Source organism: Canis aureus, chromosome 16, assembly GCF_053574225.1.
Source record: "Canis aureus isolate CA01 chromosome 16, VMU_Caureus_v.1.0, whole genome shotgun sequence".
NCBI lineage: Eukaryota > Metazoa > Chordata > Mammalia > Carnivora > Canidae > Canis > Canis aureus.
In genome coordinates, this window is record NC_135626.1 from 40,667,752 (window position 1) to 40,692,842 (window position 25,091).

Consider the following 25,091-nt stretch of genomic DNA (forward strand, 5'->3'; position numbering starts at 1 on the left):
ACTCCCAAAGTAAAAAGTCTAAGATCCAACCTAGAGTCAATAATAAGCTTCTTCTTTTTTTTTTTTTTTAAGATTTTATTATTTATTTATTCATGAGAGACACACAGAGAGAGGCAGAGACACAGGCAGAGGGAGAAGCAAGCTCCATGCAGGGAGCCTGACATGGGACTCGATCCTGGGTCTCCAGGATCACACCCTGGGCTGCAGGCGGCACTAAACCGCTGTGCCACCAAGGCTGCCAATAATAAACTTAACACAGTAAATCAATTGCTTGCTTTTCAATGCTTTACTCTCAAGACTTGGGCTCTCACTCAATAACAAAAAACATGTTTGTGATCGTTGTTGCTTAAGATTTCTTAAAATATATAAAATGCCTGACACGGGGCTCCATCCCAGGACCCTGGGATCAGGGCCTAAGCTGAAGGCAGACTCTCCACTGACTGAGCCACCAAGGCACCCTTCCAACCTCCTCACTTCACAGATGTGGAAAAAGACCACTGACTTGAGCATCAGGAATAATATCCAACCAGGCAGCCTCTTGACTTAGTTTATGGCTCTTTCCACCACACTATGACTTAAGAGGCAAGGCGTACATAGAGCCATAAACTTTGTAACTGGAAAAATGTGGTTAGAGGGGGAAAAGACATGTAACTGCAGAGAGAAAATAATATTTCCAGGCAGAAAAACAGGGTCATAGTTGTTATTCTCTCAAAGAAGTATTTTGTTGTTGGGACTAAAAAAAGAGGAGGTCACATAATTACGACCTAGCTAGATAAAAATGCACAAGAACCAAATACATCATTTCTCAAGTTTTCTTTCCTCATTTCTCAGTGTTACTGGAATATAATTGACATATAATACTGTATTATTTTTAGGTATACAACATAATGGTTTGATATATGTATATATCATTAAATGATCACAAGCTGAGCTAATGTCTATTACCTCACAGACTCACAAATGTGTTGTGTGTGTTGAGAACTTTTGAGATCTTCTCTTTTAGCAACTTTCAAATATACAACATAATATTATTACCTAGGGTCACCCTGGTATCTATAACATCCTCATCTCACAGCTTTTCTGGTTCACCTGTGATATTTAGAAGGTTACATGTAGGGGTGACATTGGTTCACTAACCACCTAAGTGCCTCTTTACCAGGTGTTTTACCAAGCTGTGAGGGACCCTGAACCAGAGAACTCACAGTCCCTGCCAGAGTAGGAGGAATGCACAACTTCAGAGGGGCACCCCCACCCAGAACACAACTCCAAAATAACTAGGCAAATGGTGCTCCTGGGAGTTGTGCAGTCAGGTCCCTGTCCAAGAAGATACAGTTTTGAAAGAAAAGCAGACATGTCATGAGATAACTATATGTAAATAGATGGTGTTACATGAGAAGGTAGATCCTTTACAAGGTATAGCAGCTCTCCAAGACTGGTAGTAATGCTACAGAGGAAGGAGTAGCCAGCCCCAACACAGGGAATAGCATATGCAAACAAAGAAGAGCTCAAGACAACACGACATAGATCTCCTGGTTAACCATGACACAAAAAACTTACTAAAGTGATAGTAAAGCAGACGACAAAGAATGGGAAACGAGATGACAATGGACAAAAGATGTCAATAGAATTCTGGAATCTAGCAAGTGGAGACATGGTAACTGACCTAGCGCAGCTGAGAAAACTGAATAGGAAGTGCCTGCAGAAGGAATTTCCAGCCAGAACAATGCTGGATGACCGCCCCACCCACCCCACCCCTCACCCCCCCAAAAAAGCTCAAAGTTGGAGGGAGTACGAATGGTTGAGGTCAGGGATGAAAGGTTTGGCTGAAAATAAGAGAACTTGTTGAAAAATCTGTATGATTGAGATTTCCCAGATAACTATCTCTTTCTGAACCTAGTAGGAGACAAAGTACCTATTGTCTAGAGAAAGCCAAGTACAGACTTGGGGACACCAAACACAGCTGAGAGCAAGAGTCAGTGAACTAAAACAACAAAGATTAGATAAGAAGCTACATACAGGGATGCCTGGGCAGCTGCCTTTGGCTTGGGGGGTGGGGTGGGGCATGATCCTGAGGTCTCTGTGTGTCTCTTATGAATGAATAAATAAAATCTTAAAAAAAAAAAAAAAAAGAAGAAAAAGAAGCTACATACATCAGATGCTAGAATCCCAGGAGCCAGGGCTTTCCCCAGACACCCCACAGTGAAGCCCAACAAGCACAAAAGACCAACTTGAACTGAGAAATAAGAACTACTACACTTTTCTTTTTTTAAAGCAAGCTATAAGCTCAATGTGGGGCTTGAATTCACAACCCCCATATCAAGACTCACATGCTCTACTAACTAAGCCAGCCAGGTGCCCCTAAGGATTACTACACTTTGGAAGAAAACCTCCAACATAGAGGGGAAAAAAGGGGGAGAGGGAAGGGAAGAGTAAGGGAGAGAGAAGGGGAAAGAGAAGGGGAAAGAGAAGGGAAGAGAGAGAGGGAGAGAGAAGGAGAGAGAAGGAGAGAGAAAAGGGAGAGAGGTGGAGACAGGGAGAGAGAAGGGGAGAGAAAGGGAGAGAGGGGGAGACAGGGAGAGAAGGGGAGAGAGAAGGGAAGAGAGACTAGACTAGAGAGACTAAAGACTAGAAAAGGAACCCTGGAATCAGAGAATACTAGGAGCATATAAAAATGTCAAAAAACTAAAAAAAAAAAAAAAAAAAAAAAAAAAAAAAAAAAAAATTCACAATACTAGGGGCGTCTGATTGGCTCAGTCAGTTAAGAAATCGACTTTTTTTTTTTTAAGATTGTATTTATTTATTCATGAAAGACACATACAGAGAGGCAGAGACATAGGCAGAGGGAGAAGCAGGCTCCCTACAGGGAGCCTGATGCAGAACTCGGTCCTAGGACCCATCCCAGGATTACAACCTGAGCCAAAGGCAGACACCACCCAAGAGTCCCAAGAGACTGACTTTTGATCTCAGCTCAGGTCTTGATCTCAGGGTCATGAGTTTAAGCCCAGGATTGGGCTCCAAGCTGGGCATGGAGCCTACTTAAAAAAACAAAACAAAAGAAAAGAAAAATATCATAAAACTATAAATAGTATCCTCGGAGAAACAAGTTACGTGCATTAGACAGGATTAGGACAAAAACGAAGATGAAGATGAAGATGACAAGTAAAAAAGCGCTCTTGAAATTGAAAATGGCAGCCAGAATTTAAAGTTAAGTAGAGGGCAGCCCTTGTGGCGCAGCGGTTTAGAGCTGCCTACAGCCTGGGGTGTGATCCTGGAGACCAGGGATCAAGTCCCATGTCAGGCTCCCTGCATGGAGCCTGCTTCTCCCTCTGCCTCTCTCTCTCTCTCTCTCTCTCTCTCTCTCTCTCTGTGTCTCTATGAATAAATAGATAAAATCTTTTAAAAAAAGAGTCAAGGAGGGGATCCCTGGGTGGCGCAGCGGTTTGGCGCCTGCCTTTGGCCCAGGGCGCGATCCTGGAGACCCAGGATCGAATCCCACGTCGGGCTCCCGGTGCATGGAGCCTGCTTCTCCCTCTGCCTGTGTCTCTGCCTCTCTCTCTCTCTCTCTCTCTGTGTGACTATCATAAATAATAAATAAAAATTAAAAAAAAAAAGAGTCAAGGAAGCCTTTTAGGATATACTCCAGAACAAAAAGGATGGAAAATAGAAGCAGAGAGGAAAGCAGACTCTGATGTCCAGAAGATCCAATTTCTGACCAAGAAGATTTCCAGAAAAAGAGAAAGGAAAAAGAGTAGGTGGGAATTATCAAAGAATAAGAACTTCCTTTTCCAGACTGAAAGGGGTCCATCTACCCAATCCAATAAATGAAAACTGACTCATCCTAAGGCACATCCTGTGAAATTTTAACAGTTATACAAGCTTCCAGAGAAAAGAATTAGGTCTCTTGGAGAGGATCAGAAATCAGAAAGGCATTGGATTTTTTTTTAAAGATTTTATTTACTTATTTATCGGGGGTGAGGTGGAAGGCAGGGGAAGAAGAAGAGAATCCCTAGCAGACTCCACACTGAGCATGGAGCTCGATGCGGGGCTCCATCTCATGACCCTGAGATCATGCATGACCTGAGCCAAAATCAAGAGTTGGACACTTAACCCACTGAGCCACCTAGGTGTCCCAGCATTGGACTTTCAATACAAATACTGAAGGATTTAAAGCCAATAATTGAGCCAAAATGCCTTCAAAATGATGAAAAATGATTCGATGCCCAAATGATCATTCAAGTGTGAAGAAAGAATAAAGATAATTCGGATACTCAGCTATTCAAAAAAATTGAGTTTCCATGCACCTTTTCTTGATAACATGTTACTGATATATGTGCTTCAACATATGTAGTAAAGCCAGAAAGAGGAAGACATGAGATCGGGGGAAAGAGGAAATTCAACACAGGAGACCTTGACTGCAGCAGGACAGGGAGTGGGGGTAGGGATGACTGTCGAGAAGATAAACATTAGATTGCCAATGTGTTTTAAGCATTGGAAGGAAACTGCCAGGCATTTGAGAAACCTGCTGGATACTTGGGGGAAGTTGGCAATAGGTATAAGAAAACTAAACAAGTTTTTAAAAATAAAAGTATTAACTCCAGGAAAAAAACAAGTATTTGTATATAAAAGGAAACATAACCATAGTACCCTTCTTGGCTTACCAGGGAACAATCTTTTGTTGAAATAAAATACATGATTGGTATTTAGCTAAAGTGGCTTAAAACTTATGACTACTCTATTGTGAAGGATGGGAAGGAACTGGTGGTGAAAGAAATACATCCTCACCAATGATAACATGAAGTTATATGGTCTCTACAATCCTAAGAGGTCAAAAATAGCAGTGTGCACATATTACTGAGAAGCATGGAAGTCAAGACCAGAGAAAAAACTCAGTGGCCAAAAAGTAGCAGTCTGGGAAGCAATGCTTCGAAGTAAGGAGGGGTGAGACAGAGGACTGTTGTTTTATTTTTTTTTTTTTTTTTTTTTTTTTTGAGGACTGTTGTTTTTAATATAAGTTTTTCAGTATTCTTAAATTTCTAAATTGTTTATATGCATTATTTGGATAAAAATTATAATTGTGTTTTCTAAGTGAAATGGCTAATACCAATAGAAAATTTAGGTCACATCATTTTATCTTGTCTCAGAAGGAACCTCCTTACTTGACTCACTCATCCATCTGTTCATCCAGAAAAGAAAAACATATGAGGTGCCTGGGTCGCTCAGTCGGTGAAACTTCTGCCTTGGGCTCAGGTCACGATCCTGGGGTCCCACAACAGGCTCCCTACTTGGTAGCTGGTCTGCCCCTCCCTCTGCCCCTCCCCCTGCTCATGCTCTCTCTCTCTCTCAAATAAATAAATAAAATCTTAAAAAAAAAAAAAAGGCAAAGTGGGCTCCCTGGGTGGCTCAGCGGTTTGGTGCCTGCCTTTGACCCAGGGCATGATCCTGGAGTCCTGGGATCGGGTCCCATATCGGGCTCCCTGCATGGAGCCTGCATCTCCCTCTGCCTATGTTTCTGCACCCCCCCTCCCCCGTGTCTCTCATGAATAAATAAATAAAATCTTTAAAAAAAAAAAAAGGGCAAAGAAAAAACTCCATCAGGAACCAAGGGCAAGCTATGGAGTGGTGAACAGGACAGGTCTCTGGCTCCTTGAGACAGGGAGGAAAACAGACAAGTAAATAAGGAAGTAATTACCGCTTATGATAAGAACAGTAAAGATGACAGGATAGTATGTGACTGAGATCAGGATGGCAAACTTTAGATAGTTAGGGAAGTCATCTTAGAGGAAGTAACTATTTGTCCTGGCTTCTAAAAGAAAACAGAGGGAAAAAAAATAAGGCAAAATCAGAGAGGGAGACAAATCATAAGAGACTCTTAATCACAGGAAACAAACTGGGGGTCGCTGGAGGGGAGGGGCGTGGGGGTATGGGGTAACTGGGTGATGGGCATTAAGGAGGGCATGTGATATAATGAGCACTGGGTATTATATGACTAATGAGTCACGGACCTCTACCTCTGAAACCAATAATACATGATATGTTAATTAACTGAATTTAAATATAATTTTTAAAAAATAAAGGAAAACAGACCTTTTGATGTTAAAATCTCAGCTTGTAGTTTCCAGGACCAAAAAGATAGTGCAAATTCAAATGTTAAAATGGGCAGGCCTATACCTAGGAATTCTTTAGGAGAATTGGCGGCTCCAACTCCTCACCAAGACCAAAGGCCTGGACTCCTGCCTAGAGTGTCCTTTAAACTTAAGACCTTTAGTAAAGGGGCAGTTGGGTAGCTCAGCCAGTTGAGCATCCAAGTCTTGATCAAATCATGATCTTGGGGTGGTGAGGTCGAGCTCTGCGTTGATCTATACTCTGTGGAACCTGCTTGAGATTCCCTCTCCCTTTCCTTCTCCTTTCCTGGCTTACGTGCCCTCTCTCTAATAAATAAATTATTTTTTAAAAATCCTTGGCAAAAAGATAGGTAAATGCCACACTCTCAGCATTCTAAGTGGGTGTCTTCTCTTTCTTTTGGGTGAGGTGCCATTTGATTTTGGCTCTGAAGATTTCCCCAACTTTCTTAAAAGCTCAGTTTATACAACATTTCTTGGTGTTTTCCAGAAGAGGGTTTTCAGTGTATCTAGTCTACCACAGAGCTAGAACAGAAGTGAGAATGAGACAGGAACAGGAATTTAAGAACACTTTAGAGGTAGCACTAAAAGTATGTGAAGATGATTTGAAGAAAAGCAGAGGTGAATGAGGGCTATTCCAGATGTTTGGTTAGACGATGATGCCATTTACTTAGATGGGGAAAACTGGGTGGGGGGAATGGCACAAGCCTGTGGTGAGAAAGTTTAAGAGTTACATTTTAGATAAGACAAACAGGAAACAACTACAAAGTTGCCCAAGAATAAATGTCAAGTAAGCAGCAGGACACAGGAATTGGGAGCCTGGAGAAGCCTGGGCTGGAGGCACACCCTTGATAATCACCAGAATGGAGATGATGTTTAAAGCCAGGTAATGAGAATAGAATCTAGAAAAAGGAAGGAAAAGAAAGCCCTAGAAGCCTAAGGGCCTTCAAACATTAGTGTTCAGGTAGAGGATGAATCAGGAAAGGAAACTAGGAAAGACCAGTCAGGCTGAATATGTTGCCACAGAAGCCAAGAGGGTTTTTTAAGAAAAAAAGGCGTTCAACTGAATCCAATACCACTTAAATTGGGTTAATGTTTCTGAACCCCAAGACAAATCCACCAAGGAGATCACAAAAGCACTCAAACCGCTCTTGTTACTTTTCTCCTTAGAAGAAAAGACCCCCTGGAATAGTATCTTTTTACTTTCATCCCTTAATCTGATATATACCAAAAAAAAAAAAGGCAATTAAAAAGGGCCCTAGAAAAAATGACCTCCAAAAATAGTGATTCTTCTCCTGAAAAAGATTTAGAAACCTCCAGTATTTCTCCACTATCCCAATCTACCTAGGGTCAGAAATGTTAGGATTTTATTTATTTATTCATGAGAGACACAGAGACACAGGCAGAGGGAGAAGCAGGCCCCATGCAGGGAGCCTGATGTGGGACTTGATCCTGGGACTCCTGGATCACACCCTGGGCCAAAGGCAGGCGCTAAACCACTGAGCCACCCAGGGATCCCCAGAAATTTTCAGGTCTTAGAGAAGAATCAACACTCTATCTAGCACATTATATGTAAGGGTAGAGAGATCACTCTAAAAATAAAGATCAGTATTTAAATCCATACTCTGGGGCTGCCCCAGTGGCCCAGTGGTTTAGCACCGCCTTCAGCCCGGGGTGTGATCCTGGAGACCAGGAGTCCTGCGTTGGGCTCCCTGCATGGAGCCTTTTCTCTCTCTCTCTCATAAATAAATAAATAAAATCTTTTAAAAAAAATCCATACTCTGGACTATAGTCCTCAGGCCAGCCCCATCTAGACCCAGGAGAATCTGAAAATTAAATTTAGGGGGAGGGACACCTGGGTGGCTCAGTCAGTCAAGCTGTTAAGCTTCTGCCTTTGGCTCAGGTCATGATCCTAGAGTTGCATCAGGCTCTTTGCTATTTTATGGTGGATATATGTCCTCATACATTTGTCAAAATCCATAGAATATACAACAAGGTGAACTATAGTATTAACTGGGGGCTTTAGTTAATAATAATGTATTAATATTGGCTCATGGCACACCTGGCTGGCTCAGTCAGTGGAACATGTGACTTCTTGATCTCAGGGTCATGAGTTTGAGCCCCACATCTGGTGTAGAGATTTAAAAAATATATACTGGCTTATCAATAGTAACAAATGTATTATTCCAAAGCAAGATGTTAATAATCGGAGAAACTGTGAGGAGAGACAGGAGAGGGTATATGGGAACTCTATACTTTCTGCTCAATTTTCCTATGAACCTAAAATGGCTCTAAAAAATATATATATAGTCTATAGGGGTGCCTGAGTGGTTCAGTCAGTCAATATGCATCTCTTGATTTCAGCTTAGGTCATGATCTCAGGGTCATGAGATTGAGCCCTGAGTTGGCCTCTGCACTGGGCATGGTGTCTGCTTAAGATTCTCTCTCTCCCTCCTTCTGCTCCTCCCCTCCACCCCTGTGTACATGCTCTCTCTCTCTTTAAAAAAAAAAAAATGTATATATAATGTATATAATCCATTAATTTTTAAGATATATGAGTTGAACTTTATAAAAAGGATTTTTAAAGATAAATCTGACCTACAAAGCTTAAATTTTATTTAGGCTATCTCCCCATTTAAAAAAAAACTTTTCGGGTTCCCTGGGTGGCGCAGCGGTTTGGCGCCTGCCTTTGGCCCAGGGCGCGATCCTGGAGACTCGGGATCGAATCCCACGTCAGGCTCCCGGTGCATGGAGCCTGCTTCTCCCTCTGCCTGTGTCTCTGCTTCTCTCTCTCTGTCTCTGTGACTATCATAAATAAATAAAAATTAAAAAAAAAAAAAAAACTTTTCTAGGGCAGCACGGGTGGCTAAGTGGTTTGGGGCTGCCTTCCACCCAGGGCCTGATCCTGGGGACCCGGGATCAAGTCCCGCGTCGACCTCCCTGCATGGAGCCTGCTTCACCCTCTGCCCGTGTCTCTGCCTCTCTCTGTGTGCGTCTCTCATGAATAAATACATAAAATCTTAAAAAAAAAAAAAAAAAAGCTTTTCTATTAAGTCTTCTCAAAATGAATACTTGGAAAAATAAGTCACCTCATGTACATCATAGTTTTGTAATATAAGCACTCAGAGAAGAGCTGATCTTATCCATTAGCGTCCAAATAAGAATTTATTGGGCAGCCCCAGTGGCCCAGTGGTTTAGCCCCAGTGGCCCGCTGCCTTGAGCCGGGGTGTAATCCTGGAGACTCGGGATAGAGTCCCACATCAGGCTCCCTGCATGGAGCCTGCTTCTCCCTATACCTGTGTCTCTGCCTCTCTCTCTCTCTGTCTGTCATGAATAAATAAATAAAATCTTTAAAAAAATAAAAGAACTTGGGGATCCCTGGGTGGCTCAGTGGTTTAGCGCCTGCCTTTGGCCCAGGGTGCAATCCTGGAGTCCCGGGATCGAGTCCCAGTCAGGCTCTCAGCACGGAGCCTGCTTCTCCCTCTGCCTGTGTCTCTGCTTCTCTCTCTCTCTCTCTCTCTGTCTAAATAAATAAATAAATAAATAAATCTTTAAAAAAATAAAAGAACTTATGAAAAGGCACAACTACTCATGAAATTATAATCCAACAATGTGAGGTAGTGGACATGATTTAGAAAAAGAATAAATTCTTAGACTCACATCATGCTTCGGCCTGAAGCATGAACTCACATTGGGTTTTCCAGTTAATCACTCAGCCAAAGAGAACCCTGAGGGGGCTGAGATACTGTATGTAACAATTCTATCAATAGGTTGTTGTTCCCATTTTACAGATAAGGACAGAAATGTTACGTGATCACAATGATAATGGTATGGCCAGAACACAAACTTGGAGTCTTCAAATTCCCAGGCTAGTAGAATCAATTTACCTTTCCAGGGACACCTGGGTGGCTCAGCAGTTAAGTGTCTGCCTTCGGCTCATGGCGTGATCCTGGGGTCCCAGGATCAAGTCCCACATTGGGTTCCCTACATGGAGCCTGCTTCTCCCTCTGCCTAGGTCTCTGCCTCTCTCTCTCTGTATCTCTCATGAATAAATAAAATCTTTTTTAAAAATTATCTTTTTAAGTCTTACCTATACTGTGTGATTTCTGACAAGTAAATTCCTCTTTGAATTGGTTATATAAGCAATTATAAGAAGAAAGGAAGGATGCTTGGGTGGCTCAGTGGTTTAGCATCTGCCTTCAGCTCAGGGCGTGATCCCAGAGTCCCAGGATCGAGTCCCACATTGGATTCCCTGTGGGGAGCCTGTTTCTCCCTCTGCCTCTCTCTCTGTATCTCTCATGAATAAATAAATAAAATATTTTTTTAAAGAAAGGAAGATAAGAATTTTACTTATGTTACATGTAATAAATGAAAGCTAACTTTATTATAAAGACAAGTTTGAAAGGGTGGCTCAGTAAGTTAAGTGTTCAACTCTTGATTTTGCCTCGGGTCATGATCTCAGGGGCGTGAGACTGAGCCCTATCCCATGTGGGGCTCTGGAGTCTGCTTGTCTCTCTCCCTCCCCCTCTGCCTTTCCCCTTGCTTGTGCTCACTCTCTAAAATAATTAAATAAGTTAAAATCTTCAATAAGTAATATTTTAAAAAGACATGTCATGTCTGAAATAGATATATCTGAAATTAATCAAAGCAGTCAAAAACTGTCTTAATATGTTCGTTTATTATCTGTCAATAAAACAAGGCTGAATATTAATCTGGTAAAATCATGATTCTTTTGATAGTCATAATCCACATCTGATTAATATTAAGGTCCATAAATGCTAAGAAGAATAAACAGAATAAAAAGAAATATCTAGGGGCCCTGAGATTAAGAGCATATTGCTCTTGTATGCCAGGCATCTGAGCATACAACTCTTGATCTTGGGGTTGTGAGTTCAAACCCCACATTGGGTGTAGAGATTACTTAAAATCTTTAAAAAGATAAATAAATAGGAAGGAAGGATCTCCAAAGCATTTTTCCTTAGTAAACTATATGCCTACCATTTACCTTTATCTCCAGAACAACAACGATTTATGAACCCTGTAGACATGACTTTGCTAATCCGAAAAAAGACTTTATATTGGGATGCCTGAGTGGCTCAGTGTTTGAGCGCCTGCCTTTGGCTCAGGGTGTGATCCCGGATTCCCAGGTTCGACTCCCGCATCGGGCTCCTTGCATGGAGCCTGCTTCTCCCTCTGCCTGTGTCTCTGCCTCTCTCTCTCACTCTCTCTCTCTCTTTCTCTCTGTGTCTCTCATGAATAAATAAATATCTTTAAAAAAAGAAAAAAAGAAAAAAAGACTTCATAGCTTATGGTTCTTTAAAGCAGCATATCTCAAGCCAAGGATCATCTGTTTGAGAATACCTGATTGCTTGTTAAAATGACCCTAGATCTACTAAAATCAGACTCTCTGGGTCAAAACCATAGAATCTTCTTTTTGTTTTAAACAAGTATCCTGGGGGTTCTTTTTTTTTTTTTTTTTATCCTGGGGGTTCTTGTATTAAAATCTTTAGACTAGTAGTTCTTAAACTTTTTGGTCTCAGGACTCCTTTATATCTTTAAAAATAAGGACCTTAAAGAACTTTTGTTTATGAAGGTTATATCTACTAATATTTATTATATTAGAAGTTAAAATAGAAATTTAAAAAATATTCATTAAAAATAATAAACCAGTTATATATATATTTTTAAACTTTATTTATTTATTCATAGAGACACACAGAGAGAGAGGCAGAGACACAGGCAGAGGGAGAAGCAGGCTCCACGCAGAGAGCCTGATGTGGGACTTGATCCAGGGTCTCCAGGATCACGCCCTGGGCTGCAGGCGGTGCTAAACCGCTGTGCCACCGGGGCTACCCCTAAACCAGTTATATATTAACATAAATAACATTTCTGTGGAAAAATAACTATTTTCCAAAACCAAAAAAATTAGTGGAGAGTGACACTGTAAAAGTTTTGGAAATTTCTCTAATATCCAGCTTAATAGAAGACAGCTGGATTCTCATATTTGCTTTTGCATTCAATCTGTTGCAGTATATAGCTTTGATAGAAGTGAATGAAGAAAACTTGATCTAACACCAGTTGGAAAATGAAGGTTATCTTAATAGCCTTTACAGATAATTTTGGATATTCCTTAACATCACACCAAAATTCAACAAGTGGTAGTTTCTTAAAGATTAGATGCAATGTAGATTGCATGCTGTTGGATCTCAACTAACTTTTCATACTCAGCTGCACTGAGATCCATTAGTCTATTCTGCTTTTGGGGTTTTGGATTTTGTTTTTTTTTTAAATCCATTTGACAGAGTCAGAGAGTAGAAGTGATGGGAATGGCAGAGGGAGAGGGAGAGGGAGAAGGGCAGAGCGAGTGGGAGAAGCAGGCTTCCTGTCAAGCAGGGAGCCTGACACAGGGCTCCCAGGGCTCTATCCCAGAACTGTGGGATCACAACCTGCGTAGAAGGCAAACACTCAACAGACTGAGCTATTCAGGTGCCCCTATCCTGCATTTTGAGTAGAATGTTTTCCCAAACATGATTTAGTAATGTTGTACATTAATCATTTGGAAAACACTACTTCAGAGACACACAGACCTTTCAAATACCAACACATTTCATTATAAACTATTAAAAAAAACATTTGTTTTATCATTTAAAAAGTTTAATATGGAAAAACTGTCAAACTCAAATTTTATTTTCCCTCAAAAGCTTAAATTTTATCATTGGCAACAAAGATTGCCAGTTGTTTTCCTTGAAGAGATGGCTTCCCTTCTTTCATTTGTGAGAAAATGTCTACCAGCATACCAGTTGGTCTGTCATTCTTTCAGAGTAAAGATGGTGTTTCATTAAAAAAAAAAAAAAAAAGGCAGCTAGTTTGAAATTGTAACTGAAATGTTCCCACAAGATCTCTTCCCTGAGACAACCATCATACTTCTGTGTGCAGCAGAAGTGCTTTATGCCTACCTCCCATTTCATCACAGGATATCAAAAAAGGCACATCCTCCAGAGTTGAAAGGGAAATGAAATTAATATTGTTTACTGTTGTGTCATGGACATTCTTAAGTAAAGTCATTTTTTCCTTCTGTGAGTACACTACATACAATAACTAGCATTAAGTGTAAATGACAACTAAGTAAAAGATACAAATAACATTATGGAAGTAATTTTGATATCAAAGACACCCTGTGAAAGGTCTCAGGGCCCTGAGGGGTCTGTTGGCAATACTCTTGAGAACTGCTTCTATAAATTTAAACTGAAGCATCAATGAGCAGCCCATCCAAGGGAACAATACAAAAATCAAAACACAGCTTCTGCCCCACTTGCTCAAGGACACAAAATGGCATGTTGTTTTAGGACTGGAACAGTTGAAATTAATGGAAACTGGGCCCTAACATCATAGGTAATATGAACAGCAAGCTTTCAAAAAAATTGAATGGGGGCAGGCACAGGGTAAAGGTAAGGAAGTAAAGGCAATATTCCTATCTGCCCAAGTGACAGATTGGAGTTTCATTTAATGACATAGCTAGACTTCTCCCCAAAATTAAAGTTTCAGAAGAATGTGTTCTCTGTTAACTGAAAAGCTACATTTCTAAACAGTATGCATTTGATGGTTACAACATTTAAAGTATAGATGTACAGATTTATTCATATGTGCCTAAAGACAAATATGAGAATATTTACCACAACATTGTTTTCTGTCTTAGATTCTATGGTCTATGGCTATCATTAGATTAAATAAATTATTAATTTTTTTTAAAAGAGGGGGATCCCTGGGTGGCTCAGTGGTTAAGGGCCTATCTTTGGTCCAGGGCGTGATCTGGAGTCCTGGGATCGAGTCCCACATCGGGCTCCGTGCATGGAGCCTGCTTCTCTCTCTGCCTGTGTCTCTACCTCTGTGTGTGTGTGTGTCTCTCATGAATAAATACATATAATCTTTAAAAAAGAGGGGGGGGGGGCACCTGGCTCACTTAGCCAGTAAAGCATGTGACTCTTGATCTTGGGATCATGAGTTTGAGTCCCACATGGGGGAGGGGTAGACTGTATTTTAAAAAAAAATCTAAAAAAAAAAAAAATCAAAATAAATTATAGCATCCATAGTCCAGAATACTATGTACATCTTAAAAACACGAGACAGGTGTGCCTGGCTGGCTCAGTCAGAAGAGTGTGCGACTCTTGATCTCGGGTAATGAGTTCAAGCTCCACATTGAATGTAGAGATTACTTAAAAATAAAATCTTAAAAACAAACATGAGACAGACATAAACATATTCACGTGGAGTGTTTACTAAGATAAACAAAGTGACAAAAAGTAAGATACCTTTTGATATGTGTATAATGTACTACATTTTTAGGGAAGGGAAAAAGAAATAGTATATTTGCATGTATACAAATGAAATCACTTTGAAAAAAATAAGAAATGGATAACTAGCTGTCCCTGGGAAAAGTTCAGAGAATAAGGTGAAAAGAAAACTCTCCATTTACTACAAACCTTTTGGTACTGATTAAACTTTTTCTTTCTTTCTTTCTTTCTTTTTTTCTTTCTTTCTTTCTTTCTTTTTTTTTTTTTTTTTCTAAAATATTGCTTTTACCATAAAGAAAACTGGAGTCTGGAACTGAAAAACAAAACTGATATACTCTTGCAGCAAATCTGTGGTTGAGACCAGCTAGCATTCATCTTTCCTCAGGAAAGGGGAAGTAGTTTAATCCAGGCTGTATGGTGTGGGTCTCTAACTCCCACCTCCAGCTTCATTCTCCCTTCCTCAGGAGATATTCTCACTGGGTATATAAGAACGGTACTCTCACTGGAAAGCTTAGGGTAAACTGAGGCAGAAGCCTATGGAATCACACAGGACACCTTGGATTTTTCTGCAGAAATAGGATTTTAACTAATAGGCTTTACTTTTTACCGCAGTTTTAGGTTCAAAGCACAACTGAGCAGAAAGTACAGAGTTCCCATAAACACACCACCCCATCCCTCTACCCCCCAACAGGCACAACCTTGTCCACTATCAACATTTGGCACCACAGTGGTACACTGAGAAACAGGAATTTCAGACGGTTCCATGAACCCAATATTCTCCAAGACAATTATGTGGACCTTAAAGTGTCCCCACGTGCTTTGGCTCCCTTACAATCCACTCTTATTTACACGCTTCAGTGCAAAGGGACAATAACACATAGAATTAAGAATAAATATTGAGATTTGTGGGGCGTCTGGGTGGCTTAGTCAGTTGAGCGTCTGACTCTTGATTTCAGCTCGGGTCATGATCTCAGGGTTGTGAGGTCGGTGCTGGGTGAGGGGCCTGCTTGGGATTCTCTCTCTCTCTCCTTCTCTTAAAAAAGACCAAAAACAAAAAAACACCCAGGAGTTTCCAAATTAAATAGAATGCGATACATGTTAAAAAAAAAAATAAAAGAGGGGGAGGGTACCCGTGTGGTGCCGGTTTCGGCTCAGGTCATAATCTCAGGGTCCTGAGATGGAGCCCCACCCACCTAGGGCTCTTGAGTCTGCTTGTCCCTCTCCCTCTACTGCTCCTCCTCTCTCTCTCTCTCTCTCAAATAAATAATCTTTTAAAAATAATAAGAAAGAAAGCAAGCTAGCTAGCTATTTGGCTCCAGAATGCTTCAATTATTCCACTTGGCCCAATGCATAAGACAGGTACCATCCTAATTATGTTTTATTTTGGTTAACATTTCAATAAATTTGCTTTCCCTAAACATATTGATTAAGAAGGAACCCAAATTCCAAACTGATTTGCCAGACAAAATCAGTCTGAGATTAAATATTTATCATGTCTAAACCACAAGTAGAAAAGAATTCAAAGGCTGACTATTTTAATGCTAACTCGATGCGATATTGCACTGTTTGGTTTATTAGAGAGGTAATTACACAGCTAACATAGGTCTTTGGGGTTTTGAGGATTACCCTAGTGGGGAGAGTAGGGGAGGACAAAGAAGGAAAGTCTAATGTTTTTCACTCTGCCAGAAAGAGTGTCTGCTAAACTACAAAACAAAATTAACATTAGAAAAGATGTGAAAAATATGCATTTTAGGAAGCTTTCACTTAAGCAGGTGCTCAAATTCAGACTCAAATTGCCATTTCTCAAAACCAGAATGAGTGGTCAGGATACCGAAAACTAATAAAATCAATCAACAAAGCGGGAAAACAGGTGGTTAACACCAGACTGGGCAGGGTTTTCCTCAATTGAGCTCACCTTCGCTAATCTAAATCAGTTTTCAGAAATGGCTTTTACAAAAACTACCCAAACATCCCCCTAATAATTTGTGCTCCTCCTCCACAATAAGGAAGCCATTTATTTACCAGAAGGTTTACTTTCTCTTTCAAGCTCTGCTGGCTTCCTCCTGCCCCACATACGGACTAGATGCAACTGGGGGGCCTTTCTTTCCTGGCTTCTCGGATCCCAAACTGAAGAGTCAGTGTGAGAAAACCCGTTTCAGGGAGAAGCTGAGTGGTTCTTCTTAACCGCAAGGCTATTTTGAATACAGATGCGTTTGCAAAGGAAAGTTACAGGATAAGAAAATAAAGCTCTACTCCTCTGGTGAAAACAGATGCACTTAAATACACACACACACACACACACACAGATGTGAAGGGACAAACCACCTCCTAGCCTCAGATAGGTCATTCATTCTACTTAGGATATGCCACACCCCCACCTTCCGTGTCTGACTCCTCTACCCCTCAAACCTTCAACATCACCTCCAGTTTTAGTGTTATGAAGACCTCTAAGGGACTGTTCAAATTCCTAAGTGTAATACATTTTTAATGTGTGAAATAGGGATCCCTGGGTGGCTCAGTGGTTTAGAGTCTGCCTTCATGCCCAGGGCATGATGCTGGAGTCCAGGGATCGAGTCCCACATCAGGCTCCCTGCACTGAGCCTGCTTCTCCCTCTGCCTGTGTCTCTGCCTCTCTCTCTCTCTCTCTGTGTGTGTGTGTGTCTCATGAATAAATAAAATCTTTTTAAAAATGTGTTAAATATTACTTAAATAGCCCACAATCATAGGCTTTGGAAGATGCAAAGAGACCTATCACAGGGACATTCATGTAGACAGGAATTTACGATTTGCCTATTCCTTTTACGTGACAGCCTCCATCTCCTCCACCACAATGTAAATCCCCCTGGTCCCTATTCATTTAGTTTTTTTTCCTATTAGTTAGAATCTCCCAATTACTCCTTCTTTCCTTTGGTTCATTAATGGCTACCATGAATCATAACTTGCCTTTGTAGGTAGATATTTTAATGATATTAATTATTAGCACTCAAATTTTAGCTATCTGCCAGGCACTGTGTAAAGTACTTTAAATATATTATCTTGCGGGACACCTGACTGGCTCAGCCGGTAGAGCATGCGACCCTTGATCTACAGTTTGTGAGTTCAAGCCCCATATTGGGCATAGAGCCTACTATACTATAAAGAAACAAACATATACACATACATATATACACACATTGTTTTGCTTAATCCTCACAACTTCCCTACAATGAAACCCGGTATCTATGTTTTATGGCTAGAGAAACTGAAGCCCAGAGAAGTTAAAGCAACTGACCCAAAGTCTAAGAGGCACTGGATTTGTTTTTTTTTTATTTTATTTTAATTTTTATTTTAATTTTATTTATTCATGAGAAAGGCAGAGACACAGGCAGAGGGAGAAGTAGGCTCCATGCAGGGAGCCCGATGTGGGACTCGATCCTGGGACTCCAGGATCACACCCTGGGCTGAAGGGAGGCACTCAACCACTGAGCCACCCAGGGGTCCTTGGATTTGGGATTAAAGTCCAAGGAGTCTGACCTCATAGCCTGATCTTTCACCTCCTATAGCAATGTTGGATCATGAAACCCTCCAATACACAGCCTAAGAGTTTCGACGCTACAATGTTACCTTATAAATGCTCAAAATAGGTTCCTTTTCCAATGTAGTTAAAAAAAAAAAAAAATCAAAGGTCAGGCAAAAGTTCACTGATTAGAAGAGTCATTATTCTTACAGATGAGGGTAGCAGAAAGAAAAGCTAGATAATCCAAAACTTACTGTATTCTGGGGGGCAGATTTGCTTTTCTTCTTGTTCTTTTATTAGGCTATTAAAAAGAAATTTGCAATAAATATGTCCCAGATAAATTGGTAAATAGAAAAGGGTACAAAAAAATCTGGAGAAATACATACCAAACTATTAACAAGATATACATAAAATACACATAGTTTATGTTCTACAAATTTAAATTTTTTGTAACAGCAAATATTTCTTTTGTAAGTAGGACAAAACAACTTACTTTTAATGATATGTGAAAAGAATAATTAAGAGAAGAGGTAAGAGCCATGGCTCAGCAGCTTCCTCTCCCCTCAGTTCAGTCCTCCTAAATTAAGAACTTCCACTTCTAGGGACACCTCAGTGGTTGAGCATCTGCCTTCAGCTCAGGGCGTGATCCCGGGGTCCTGGGAGCAAGTCCCACATTGGGCTCCCTGTGGGGAACCTAGTTCTCCCTCTGCCTATGTCTCTGTCTCTCTCTGTGTGTCTCTCATGAATAAATGAATAAAATCTTTAAAAAAAAAACTTCTACTTGTAGCTCCCTGGACACACTCTGCTGTTTTAAGCCTCTGCACATTCATGTTTCTTGGCCCTGTAAGCAACTGTTCACCACTCAACTTTGTCAGAATTCCTATTCATCCTACAAAATGCTGTTCATAGGTGTTCGAAGTAATAAAGGCCCTCTGTAATAAAGCCTTTTTCTCACTCCTGAAGACAATTAATCTCTTTTCCTGGGGCATTTAATAAGAACTTAGATTTACTGAGTTCTTCCTGTGTGCCATGCATTATGCTAAGCATTTTACCTCTTTTATCTCATTGAATCTTTAATGGGCCTCAGAGATAGGCACTGTTATCCTCTACTTTTACAGATAAGAAACTGAGATTCAGGTTCTGAAGAGGAAGTAGCAGATTCAGGATCTGATCCCAGACCTGTCTGACTCCAGAGCATGAGATTTAAACCACTGGGATGCCTGAGTGGCTCAGCAGTTGAGCATCTGCCTTTGGCTCAGGGCATGATCCTGGAGTCCCAGGATTGAGCCCCACATCAGGCTTCCTGCATGGAGCCTGCTTCTCCTTCTGCCTTTGTCTCTGCCTCTCTCTCTCTCTCTCTCTCTCTGTGTGTGTCTCATGAATAAATAAATAAAATCTTTAAAAAAAAAAGAGAGAGAGAGAGAGAGAGAGATTCAAACCATTTATCCTGTCACCTCCTCTGCCCTGTGTAAAGCAACACATACCTTGGTCCGCATAACACCTCTAGTTCTGTGAAAATAGGAACCATATTTCATTATCCTTGGATACTGCCTAGCACAGTAATCAGCTCTCAGCATAAAATGTTTGCTGATAATAAATAAATAAATTAAAGCAAAACGAAATGTTTGCCTTATCTGACTTAAGAGTTACAATAATCTTAACATGACAAGTGAGAACTAAGCAGAACAGAAATTCATTCTTCCACACACTATTCCTTTTAAAACTAGAGACATTTCTAACAACTGACCACCAAAGTATCATCTGGCCATCTTGACTAAAGTGCACCATAGTAAGCCAAGGTTCCTAGTAACAAATGTGTAATGGTGATATTAATTTTTTTCACTATAGCCAACAAAGACTGAAACAGCCATTCAGTGTCATCCTGCTGGATCTCACCAAGGCTGCTCCAGAACACCAGGACTCCTTCAAGATTTGGGGATGTCCCTCAATTGCTCTTTTGGTGGTTTTATGAATGACCCAAAAGTTATAGTACAACTGTTCAAATATGGAAGACATAAAATGTAAGTGGCTATTTACAGCCAATTAAAAATCCTAAAAGGCATTTCTGCACTTAAACACACAAATCTGGTAATAAGTCAGAACACCTCTCTTTGGGTCTGGCCCAATTTATAAGCTCAGCCCCAAAGACAACTCCCCTAGGGCAGAGGCCATGTGCACTGATCTACTTTGTACAAATTAACCAATGCCAGGAACATGCCCTACACATAGTAGGCACTCCATAATTAAACACTAATACTTGACCTCAAAAATCTTTAAAAGGACAGAATCTGGAATTCTGTGATCTGGCATTCAATGAGGCCTCTAACAAGCAAACATTCCTCCCCTACTCACCTTCCTAATCTACCAGGATTTTGTTCCTACTGTACCATCATACCTCCTCACCCCAAGCTCTTTACACCTATCAAATTCCAACTATTATTTGGGACTCAGATCAAATCTCACCTTTGGCAAGAAGACTTCCTAGACCATTCCAGGTCTCATAACCTCTCCTTCCTCTGAAGACCGGTAGCACTTAGTGCAGCACTATCCAATAGAACTTTCAGGATAGCGGAAATGTTCTATAGCTGTGCTATCCATATTTTAATATATAATAGCTTCTTTGTTGGAGAGCACAGCCTTAACGACTCACCATCTCTTTGAGGACATGTTGCACTATAGGGATAAAGCATTTATCAAGTCCCCTTAGTGGTCTGCAAGTGCTGTGAACAAAGCCTCTGATTCTTCATGGCAACTTTCACAACGTTGCAAAAAGTAAATATTTGTTGACCTGTACACCATCTCTGAGGAAACTGTAAGGTAGAAAGGTGCTGGCCTCAGCATCTGCGATGGTCACTACCTCTGCCCCAACTCACATCTGAAAGTCAAGACAAGTAGAGGCAAGCAGGAGAAAGCAACTTTCTTGAGACACAAATGATCACTGGTGAAGCCACAAGGCACTCTGGATTAAAGGGCATTTTTATCTCCCTCCATTAGCAAATAGCTAAATTCTGATGAAAAGTCACGCGGACTAAAAAGTTTGTGACTTCCCACGTTAGACACAGAAGATGGAAAAATAACCTAGGCAAACCCTATTTCTACTTCTTTTTGCATCTGTTTATTGGCTCTCTCTGTAGGAGTCTTAGCAGCCTGTTGGTGATATTTCACTGTCCAGATATATGTTAGAATTTCAGTGACGCTTTTCCCAGCAGGGTCTACACTCACTCACTGTAAACCAATACCTAATACTTAATATAGTTAGGTCAAAATAACAAACTACACCAAAGGTACAAGTTCTAACACTATGGCACTCCACTGCCTTGGGCAAGTGCTTTGTTCCTTGGGCCTCAGTTCCCCTATCTATAAAATGGGGTTAATGTCATGTGAACTACCTACCCTTTGTACCACAAGTCATAGCTGTGGATATTTCTAAATAGTTATCCTTCCCAAAAGTACTATATACAGAAATTTTAAAAATCGTGAATTTGCTAGTCGTTTTCCGTGGAAGATTCACTAACAAATATATAGACTTCAAGATCAACCTCCCAATATATACTTTTTTTTATTTTTATTTTTTTTTGGTTTTCCAGATTTCCCCATCTCACTATGCAAATAAATGTCTGAGCAAAAATTCTGCTAGTACTCCAGTCTGGCACATATAACAAGGAAATAAATGTGTTGGCTCAAGGAACACAGACATATTTAATATAAAACAGAAAATTGGCTGAATCAAGTCATAACACAGTCTAAATTCACATATAAAAGATTGAGATGAAAAAAAAAAGATTGAGATGATTTATAGTTCTGATTTATTCCAACCAGAGCATTATCAGCACAGCAGCCAAAAAGTTACAACCCATACACAGAACATAGCCTGTAGATCCACACCCGATAAAAACCAGCAGAGACACATTATGTACATTTTTAACTTAAAAAAAAAGTGTGTCCATACCACACACTCACCTGATGTAACAGAGAAAGATATGCACTAAATAAGAAAAAAGCAACTTGGATGAGGGTTTGAATTTTGCTAACTTAAGCCCAACCACACCCCCCAATCACAGGTAAAGTTTGCACACATGGCTTTGCCAAGGCCAGCCTGTCTTTGTTTCCCTCTGCGTTTACCCAAGATCTTGGCTCCAAGACAGAAAACTCCCACTCGCGATTGGTTCATTCTGTCCTATGCAATTAAGCAACACCACAATCCAGTAAACGCAAGGACTCAATTATTTATCTTCTGGCCAAGTTTACCAGGTGTCTATAAAAGAACAATGTCAAGGAAGAAAGAGGCTTATTTCTCCCTAGAACTGGCTTAAGGGGGGGGGGGGTATTTTGGTATTTTGCTTTGTTTTCAGAAGGGGAGGAGGGAAGCAGGGTTTTTAATCTAGGGAGAAAAAAAAAAAGCCGGGAAGGAATTTAAAGAGTACAAGACTGTCAATTTCCCTACAGGAAACTTGATTCTTATGCAATAATCCGACCCACAACCAACCAGCCTGTGGGGCTGTAGGGGGAAGACACCTATTCCTACTTCTGGAGGGGCAGGCTGGCTCCTAAAGGAGAGGGCACAGAGCAAGGCCGAGGAATTGGCTCAGCCGGCAGCCGCCGGGGAGCGCAGAGAAAGCTCTTTCCCAAACCCCCACCCCTTGATCCCCCGTGATCTCCGCCGGCGTGACAGTTGCTCCTGAGGCCGGAACGTCCCCAGAGCCTCAGGGAGCAGGAAGTCGGGGGGCTGTCCCTCACTCCTGCCACCCCCACCCTAGAGTGTCCTCGCCCCATAGTCCTCCTCCTTAACCCCATTTTCCCTCTCCCTCGGAGTCTGCCCTTTCTCCAAAGAACGAAACTTCCTTCCAGCGCCCCCTGTCCCTTCAGAGGCCCGCTCCTGTCATCCCGGGACTTGTCTCCTGATTGACGCTCCCATCTCCACGTATTCCTCCCCCCTGCCCCACTCAAGTTTCCATCCACAACTCCCCCACACAAGGCAGAAGCTCCTGGACCCTCTGGCACCCCCCACCCGGGGTCCCCGGGCCTGGGGGCCGGTGGGGGGGGCGGCCCCACCCTTCACCCCCTTCACCTGTTTCTCGGGCTCAGGCCCGACAGGCCGGGGCTGCACTTGCGCCGGGGTGCGGGCCGCGGGGCTCCCTCAGGCCGCGGGGCCTCTCCGGGCAGAAGCGGAGAGAGAGCGCGGAGCAGGGGAGCTCGTCAAGGATCCGGTTCGGGCTCGCTCGCTCCGCGGCGACGTCGGAACCCCAGACTCCCCCCTCCCTGTCTACGCCGCGGCAGCTCCGGAAACCGCTGAATTACAGCCCCTCCAGCCAATCCCCGCCCAGCCCCAGCCTGGCAGGGACACGCCGCTTCTGCATAATTCATGAGACGGCCAGGTTTCCCGGCCACCCAGGGCACTGATGCATATACTGTACACCCGAGGCCCCACCCACCGGCCAATGAGGAGAGCCTCTGGGGGAAAGGGCGGGGCCAATATTGGGCTGGGAACGCCCCAGTGCTGGCTGTTCCGAGCGCTTAGTGCCCCTCCCTCCGCCACAGCAGGAGAGGAGCGGCGGCCTTGGGCACAGAAGCCCGGGGGGAGGGAGGGAAGATGACCGGAATGTCCTGCTGAAAACTCAGCTGAGTTCCTGGCAATGCGTGACGTCAGGACACTTTAAATGCCCCTGATGCGGCTCTCTCCTGCCCGCTCTCCCTTTTCCCAGCTCTTGGCACCACGTGGGGGCGAGGTTGCAAGCCACTTACCACGTGGGAATCAACCAGTTAGATAGTCCCCAGGTATCGCCAGTTTCTCAGGGGGCCCAAAGCCAGAATTGGGTTTCTGGGGACAGCAAAATGAACATGGGTGACTCCCGCCTGCTTTGAACTTCAGTTTCTGCGTGAGTCGGGACACACACACCCGGAAACATGACGTGGAAATAGAGTAATTACTAGAGTGCGTGGGGAGAGGGTAGTGGATTTAACCCTGTCCCTCGTTCCGTCGCTTCTAGCATCAAACGCCAACGGCTCGCACATTGGCGGGTTCACAAGAAGGCAGCCCAGAGAGCATGTGAAGACTGACACATAGACACATTACCTTTATGCGTCTGAGCTAAAATACTTGAAATTACCTGCCTTTTCCTTTTTCGTCTACTCTATTTCGATTCCAAGTTTTACTGCTTTGAAGTTAGTAGTTTATAGGAAATGGAGACATTTTACCTTACAAAATAAGGGATGTACCTTGCATAATGGAATGGGGTGTGTGTGTGTGTGTGTGTGTGTGTGTGTGTTTGCGAGCTGACACTACCAGGGTTTTTTTAAATAACAGCTATTAATATTTGCACTTATTGTGTTTAATACAAAGAGGTATAAAGATGAAATCTAAACAGAGCCCTTATCAAACCATCCAGATAACCCCTGATGAGTTTTTTTTTTCAGTGAAACTTTTCATTTCATGGTTCAATGAAACATACCCATGGTTTGAAAAATCAAATAGTCAAAATTTAAAAATGAACATCTGTTGCCTTCTGGTGAGAAATTTCTCAATTTCTGGTGAGAAAAATCAATGACCCTTAATCTTTGGGGGGGGGCAGAGGGAGAGTGTCACAGATCCTTTTGAGATTGGCTAAAGACTATGGATTCTAACCCCAAGAAATTAATAGCATGACTTCTACTCACAATTCTGGTAGTTCCCCAGATACCTGAAGCCCAAAGACTCCAGATTTGGATCTTTGGACCACCTTAAATCCAAGGGAGAAGTGAAACATCTGTAGCACAATTGGTAGAGTCACTGGTGGTAGAATTGAGTTTCCCGTTGCCCTCCTGTAGATCCAGCCCAGCACCAATGTGGAAATTACTCTATTTATCTGGTGTGTGTGTGTGTGTGTGTGTGTGTGTGTCTGTGTTGCTGTGTTTATGATTATCTTCACCCCAGAACAGTAGAACAGATATCCTTACCTTACATCTCACCTAAACTCCTTTAGCTGTGCTGTTCCATGCAGTTGACTTTCTCCTAATAACATAAGGTCTGATATTTGTTTTGCTATTTACTGCTTGCAGAGTACTTACTCATAACCTCTTTTTCACAATAATTATGTGTAGCAGATAGAAGCCATATTATTTACCAATAGAAAACTAAGGACAAAGTAGTGTGACACTCTCAAGATCACAGAGATACTCAGAGCTATACCATGTGTTTTTGGGTTGTTT

At 41.8% G+C, this 25,091-nt stretch overlaps 1 protein-coding gene across 5 annotated transcripts in view; it reads right to left on the reverse strand.

Annotated features, from left to right (window-relative positions):
• Positions 1 to 23,196, reverse strand: part of STAT3 (signal transducer and activator of transcription 3) — a 74,749-nt gene extending 51,553 nt beyond the window's left edge. For all 5 annotated transcript variants that reach the window (XM_077853283.1, XM_077853286.1, XM_077853284.1 and 2 more), the window contains exon 1: positions 22,975 to 23,196. The gene's annotated coding sequence lies outside the window, so the exon portion shown is untranslated. The remainder of the gene's footprint in view (positions 1 to 22,974) is intronic.
• Positions 23,197 to 25,091: the final 1,895 nt, after the last annotated feature.